The sequence below is a fragment of the Eucalyptus grandis genome, chromosome 5, assembly GCF_016545825.1.
Source record: "Eucalyptus grandis isolate ANBG69807.140 chromosome 5, ASM1654582v1, whole genome shotgun sequence".
In the NCBI taxonomy this organism is placed as follows: domain Eukaryota; kingdom Viridiplantae; phylum Streptophyta; class Magnoliopsida; order Myrtales; family Myrtaceae; genus Eucalyptus; species Eucalyptus grandis.
This window is the reverse complement of record NC_052616.1, coordinates 9,807,819-9,815,091: the sequence shown is the minus strand read 5'-3', so window position 1 is coordinate 9,815,091 and position 7,273 is coordinate 9,807,819. Positions and strand designations below refer to the sequence as shown.

Genomic DNA, 7,273 nt, shown 5'->3' with positions numbered 1-7,273 from the left:
TTCTTTTGGCCCCGACAGAACCCCCCATTCGTGACTCTGACCATTTTCTCTGCCAATCATCCTGTCACTCTCTCTCTCTCTCTCTCGCTGTGCAAATCACTCGACAGGTGAGAAAGAGAAAGAAAAGGAAAGTGGAAAAATCAAGGAGAAATCAATAGGGAAAAGGCAATAACCAAAAGAAAACCTTCCCCCGTTCTACAAGTTCAAGGAGTTGAATCGGTCAGCACTTGGACCTTCCTCACTCTCCACTCCACTATTGTCTGACCAAAGACCAGTCCAACTGCTGAAAAACTCGGTTTCTCTCCAGTCAAAAGTCAGACTTCCCGATCCCCACCCCCACATATATAATTCCCACTCACCCCTCCTTATAATTCAAACCCATCACCCCTCTGCTTCTTGCAAGCTTCCTCTTCCTCCTCTCAACCTCACATAGCATTAGCTTGCTTCCTCCTCTGTCCTTCCAGCTTCACCTCCACTCTGTAATCGCTCAGAAAAAGTTCATCATCTCAGAAACACCCAGAAAGGAAAAAAAAAAAAAAAATTTACTCTTCTACACCTGCTCAGCTTCTTTGCTTCTGTAGTTTCGTCTCGTCGCTCTTCGCCTCCGCCATTCTCGTGCTTCCTGATTCATCTGGTGCCGACTTGCTTTTCATGTACCATTTGAATGTGCTGAGAAAAAGGGCGTCATCCAAGTCGTCGTGAGTTTTGCATTCACGTAATAAACACGAAGGATGGATGGTGGTTGGAGTTTCGAGCAGAAGACGCTGATCAGCGAGCTGATCCAAGGGATGGAGTTTGCAAAGAATTGCGGGGCCACTTGACTTCGGCGCCTTCGACTGAAGCCAGGGACGTGCTGATGCAGGGGATTCTGTCGTCCTACGAGAAGGCTCTCCTGATTCTCCAGTGGGGTGGACCAATGCCACAGTCTCAGCCCGTCGTGGCGGTCTCTGGCATCCCCGAATCACCGCTCTCTGTCAACGGGAGCCCTCGGAGCGACGAATTCGAAAAGGGATTGGCGATCATCAGCAGAACAGAGATATATCCAAAAAAGGTGAGTTCCAAAATCATGCATTGGTAATATGGCTATAATGAAGATATATATCCTAGCTTTCTGGGTTGTCTTTTTGCTAAAGCTTATTGCATCGTGTTTTGCGTTTTTGTGGGGACAGAAAGCTGATGCCAAAATGGACGGATCAAGTCAGAATTAGTTCTGAGAATGGGCTTGAAGGACCTCATGACGATGGATATAGCTGGAGGAAGTACGGACAGAAAGACATCCTCGGAGCCACATATCCCAGGTAATCATGAATCTAAAATATTCCACACAGAACTTAGGAAAAACTATTCTCTCTCCTAGTCTACAAGTGCATGGATCAATAGCATTTAAAACCTATTTTTAAAAGATAAACCCTATTGACTTTTCAGCCGTTGTATGAATACGACAGACATCAATCAGAACGGGACCCTCCCCTCTCCAGCATATTGAAGCTCTGCTAACCAAGCTTTGCATTTTAGTTCCTAGACCCATGAAAATCGAGTAAAAACCCAAGACAAACATTTACTATAGTCTATTTTGTTGAGATAACACTTCACAAAGCTAATAGCGGAAAGTAAAAATCTCTAAATTGGGAGGGAAAAATACAATTTTCCCAATTAAGTGAACGAGAAAAATAATGATCTTTCTGCTTTCTATTAAACAAGGTGATGGGCTATAAAATCTCACACAAAGGGTTTGCTTTTGCAGAAGCTACTACAGATGCACCTACCGTAACACCCAGAATTGTTGGGCTACAAAGCAAGTGCAACGATCGGATGAAGACCCCACAGTCTTTGAGATCACTTACAGAGGTACACATACGTGTGGCAATTCCGGGCCTTCGGTCCCATCACCAGCGTCCTCAGAAAACAAGAACAGAAGCAAATTAATCACCAGAGCAATCATCATCAACATCTACAACAACAACAATCACAGGAGATGTTGTCAAAGTTTGAGCAGGACTGAGGGTCGATACCAATAACTTGGACAACAATGAAACGGCATACCATCCTTTCTCTTTCCCCTCAGCATCAGTCGGACTCTTGCAGATTGAACACTGCAGCTCCTCCACTTTGACAAACGTTAACAGCAGTCTTTTCGGGAGCTTCTCATCGACATTTTCTCTCCATCAACCCCGGAATCATGTTATTTTTCCATGCACCAGGCAAATGACTTGGGGCAGGCCCACAATATGCAACATTTGGAGTCTGATCACAACGATCATCTCAACCAACACCTCGTCAACAAATTCGCCAATAATGGACCTTGAATTCTCCCTCGATCAAGTTGGGATTGACCCAAATTTCCCATTTGACACCTCGTTTTTCCCTTGATTCATCAGATGATAATAAAAACCAATATGAAAGGTAGGGAAGATGCAAATAGCCAGATAAGCTTTTGTAGCCATTGCCGCAGCTTGTATTTTAAGGAGTGAGGTTTTATGCTTTTTATGGGGAGGTTCTAAGGATACAAAAGAGCCTCCTCCATTATCAGCTAAAAGATCAGACCAGTACATTTATTTTCTTCAAACATTCCCAGACTACATATACAGATTTAACTCAGCCATAACTAAAGCAAAAGAAGTACACTTGACAGCAAATTGCAGCAATTATTGACACCACAGCAACTAATAAATTGCAGCAGCAAGTATGATCATAAATTTTCATTGAATATGTTGTCAATGTAGTCTACAACCAACTCAGTAAGTAAACTATTTACATTCACAGAAAGGAGGTCAGAGAATGTTACAGAGGGGCAAGAGTACACAACAGTTTAACCGGTCCTAAAAATTGCATAAGCAGACAATGACTGATCAACTAATTCCAGAGTAGGACTGATCCAAGAGCCAGTCAATGTTGAAAACCATGTTGCAAATGGAAGGTTTAACCATTGTGCTTTAAAATGCAACATTATGCGTGGCGTTATGACAGCATGGAATTGGAAATAGAAGCCTCGCATCTGCATAGAAGCAGAAATACAATGAAGTTAATATGGCAGATAAGAAGGTGTAGAGACCTGAAGATGATCACAGCACAGCTAAAACCAAAAGCTCAACTTCATTGTACCTATAAAGAAGACTTCTCTTCTAGGTTCCCCACTGTTGTGCTTTCTTTTGTCACTTTTGCTTTCCGAAGGGCTCTTCTCAAGCCAAGAACTATGAATAAGTTGGTCAAAGTGAGCAGTGATTCGGCACCTCCATGTAACCAATCTACATTAGATAAAGAAGTACCATACTGCACTTTTGCTGTCCCATTTTGCATGAAGATAAGGAAAAGTGCACATTAGACATCAATATATATCTCCAAGGGACTAATTCCAATTAACAGAAAACAAGGGAGAAACTACCATATATCCCAGCTGGGACTGCTCGGTTGAGGTGAAGCCATGAAAGATGAGATGAAGAAATCAGTACAGCAGAAAGAAAGCCAACTAAGGCACAGCTAAATTAAACTTCATCAATTGAACAATGTATCATGCTGAATTCAACCAATTGGTGGAAGAAGCCTAAGGAAGTTCATAAGCATTAAACATGCAGTAGTCCAGATACTGATGGTGTAGCCAATTACAGCAGTTAACCAAAGCTGTCATATTCTCTGGAATGGATAACAAAGTGCTAAAATCCCGACTAGGTTGTCTCCTACTAAAAAGGATTCAAAGCTAACAACTGATCAGCTAGAAAATACTAACGGAAGTTAGAGAAAAAGGCCCATTAAAAATATAAGATGAAAATTGTCCCAAGGAGGAGTAAATCTGTGCGAGAAAAGAAAGAAAAAAACTGAACTTTGTTAGTTAACAACTGGGATTGGGGTGAACACTTAAGTACCGAAAACATGTTTAGACGGTGAAGCAGGCTAGAAGCTCAACCTTCAAAAAGTAATGACATTTTAGCTCAAAAATCAAAATGCAAAGCAAATGGCTGAATATAGATTAGCCTACACCATCACTTCATCAGAGGTGATGCTTCAAGTTTATTGATGCATTTGCACACATAGGTATACACGTTGATAAACACGGACAGACAGGGAGACTTCACGATAAACCTATCATTTGGCAGAAGCTATGCCGCTAGTTGCGCAAACTAAGCATCTCTAATTCGGCCAAAATCAGATTTCTAATGGGGCTAACCAACGCCGACCACTTATGATTTATGCTTATCATTATCAATCATCGCCATCACCTTCTTCGACTCGAACCATTCGGGTGTTAATTTTCCCCTTCATGCAAAAAAGGCTTCACTTTTCTCAGGTAAAAGGAACATCTAAACACCAGAATCATCAAAGAAACTTCAACCATTAGCCGCGAAAACACAACGGCCCTCGCATCAACCTAATCGAAAGCCTCCATTCACTCACTCCATCGCAACCTCCGCACTCCTTGTACAGCAGAAATTAAAGTCTTCCGTCTACCTTGAACGACAGCTAATACACAGATAAATGCCCCTAAAACGGAAAAGGAGAATTTCACGTATAACCGCAATGCAGACGCGCGCGCAGAGCAATCTTCCGGACACGTACTGGTGGCGCCGACGAACGCGAGCAGGAAGTAGAACCCGAACAGCGTCAGGCCGGAGCGGACTTCGACTTCGTGATGAAGTACAGGAAGCCGAGGTACGGGAACAGGGAGAACGCGAACAGCTGCGTGGCGACGCTCCCCGAATCGACGGCCGGAGCCCACGGATCCACCGGCAGCAGCCACCACCGCCCTCCCGCCCTCCGCCTCCCGTCCTCCTCGCCGGCTAGCCCGCGCCGGAACTCCAGGCGGCCCCGCGAGGGAGGGAGGCGGGCGCGCGAACGTCGGAGGGACGACGACGAGGAACGCCGGCGAGCTCCGGAGGAGCAGCGGGCGGGAAACGAAGCTGTTCATGGCGCGGCTTCGACGGAGGCTCGGGGAGCGGTGGAGCGGAAGCGCCTTTCGCCCGCGGCTTCTTCCTTATCGGGAGTCAACGATGTCGAGCTGTGCTGACCGTTGGATTGGTGTACCTTGTTCTTTGAAAAAATTAATTTTCCTGAGTAAGAAGATTTCCTCATAAGTCTTCGATGCGTACGATATTTAGAAAATGGCACCAGTAATCTCTTTAACTTTGGCTCTAGGTATAATATAATTTAATATAATTTTTAAAATTTAGACCAATATACAATGTGATTACCTGAACTTTTGATACGTATTCAGTATAGTCAATAAATTATATAAAAATGTTTAATAGTATCCATAAAGTTGAATTAATTGAAGGATAATAAATAAGTCTAGAGATTAACTTGAAAATAGACAAAAAATTTAAAAATCACATTAAATAAATTAAAAGTTGATTGACCACATTAAATATGGTTGAACTCTAAAATCACCTGGACAATTTTAAGCTTTAATCCATCTACATAATATGCCTAGATAGATTTTCATCTTTACTTTTCCCTCGAATCTAAACCATGGTTGGGCATATTTTATATGTTTTTAATCTTTGATCAAGATGTTAATTTCAACCCATCTTCCGGCAAACCGTGACATTTAAGATTCTTTTTATGGTGCCAATATAGCCGAATGATTTTATGAAATTCCATAAATTTATTATATGATGATTGTTTTGAATTTGCCCTCTTAATTAAGAACCCAAACCAAACTCGAGCAGGGTTGAAAGTTTTGATTTGCCTATCCTAAACCCTTACTTCTGCCATTCTTAAGATAAACGATTCCACTATTCCATTTCAAGAAAAATGATATTTTTCTGTGTTGATAGATATCTGAAAAATTTGGTAATTGTCAAAACTTGTTAGTCAAAAAATTTATCAGTTACCTAATTTCATGATAACTTACGACACTTTTATAAATCGCTAATTCCTTTTATTATTCGTAAACTACCAATTTTTTCTTCTCTTTTGCCAATTGTTAATGGTTTTTTCTTACCAACTCTTTTTGGATTAAATAATACATTAGTTTTGAGTTATTATTATTTTTATTTACTTTCCTATGTTTATTTAATTTTTAGTCTGTCAATTTTTTTTTATCTTTCACCCCGTTAATATGATTTTCCTACGATCGCCAAAAACTTATGGACTCTCTATGAGATCACCAATATTTTATTTGCATGACTTATTAGTTTTCCTCCGACTAATTTTGATTTATCAAATCTTATTCAAACTTCTCACCCAAGTTTATTTGGCTATTTTCTCTTAATTTACCAACTCCTTTTGTAAGTACTTGCCTTAATTAAGAGTTAATGCAACTAACTGTTTTGCCTCACGAATATTTATGTTAGCTAGCTACCGTTGTTGTTGTTGTTGTTGTTTTTATTTTACTTTTATTTTTACAAAACAAAATTCTCTTTTTATTTATGAACATTCATTTACCCTTTATTATCAATGCCATAAATGTGCCGACTATTATATGAAATTTACACTGTTTATTTGAAAGACTTGCCAATTTTTTTCTAATTTAGTCACCAATTAATTTTGGAAGTACGAACTCACATTTAAGCTTTATGTCAACTTTTATCTATTTTCTTTTAAGACGATACCGACTTCAATCAGAGCAATAGCAACTTTTCTCTAATTAACTCATCAAATAACTTTGTTTTACCAACTCTTATTTAAGTTAATTGCCAACATTTATATATTTACTTATCAACCAAATTTTCTTATATCTGGCTCTAAAAACTTCTCTTATCTTTTTGTTACAGAACCAACAGAATTCTGCTTGTAAGAAAGGATAAACTCCTCACTGTAATTGCGAGAGATTAATTACTTTAATTACTATACTTCTAACCATCGTTTTCCTCAAGCGAGTTGCTCTCGTACCTCTCGACAGATAGGTAGCTGCTAGCTAGTTGGGCAAAATAACTATGCCGCCCGCACAACGAAATTTTCTCGAGCTTTCCCTATCATCATCTGCGTATGCTGCCATGCTCGCGACACTACTCATTTATTCTGATCTCGACGTGCATTTACTTCGGTCGCATGGGATTCGGATTCGTCCGTTGATCTCTTTCGAATTCAAACGGCCATGCACGATCTTGCACTGCATGGAGTGGATTTATGGTCCTGTCCTTCCCTCGCAGAAGCATCGATTTACGAAATGGACCCCCCAAGCAAATTATTTAAAAAATTAATAAAGGAGTGTAATAATTTTCTCAACAAGAAGAATTGAATGCATATGAGGAGGCTACAAGATGAGAGAAGCAACGAGGCCAACGGATCGAGACCATGCTCTTAGTAATAACGTATGGAGGCATCAACGACACAAGTT

At 40.5% G+C, this 7,273-nt stretch overlaps 1 pseudogene; it reads left to right on the top strand.

Moving 5' to 3' along the window:
* The first annotated feature begins 415 nt into the window (after positions 1 to 415).
* Positions 416 to 2,370, top strand: LOC120293600 (annotated as a pseudogene).
* Positions 2,371 to 7,273: the final 4,903 nt, after the last annotated feature.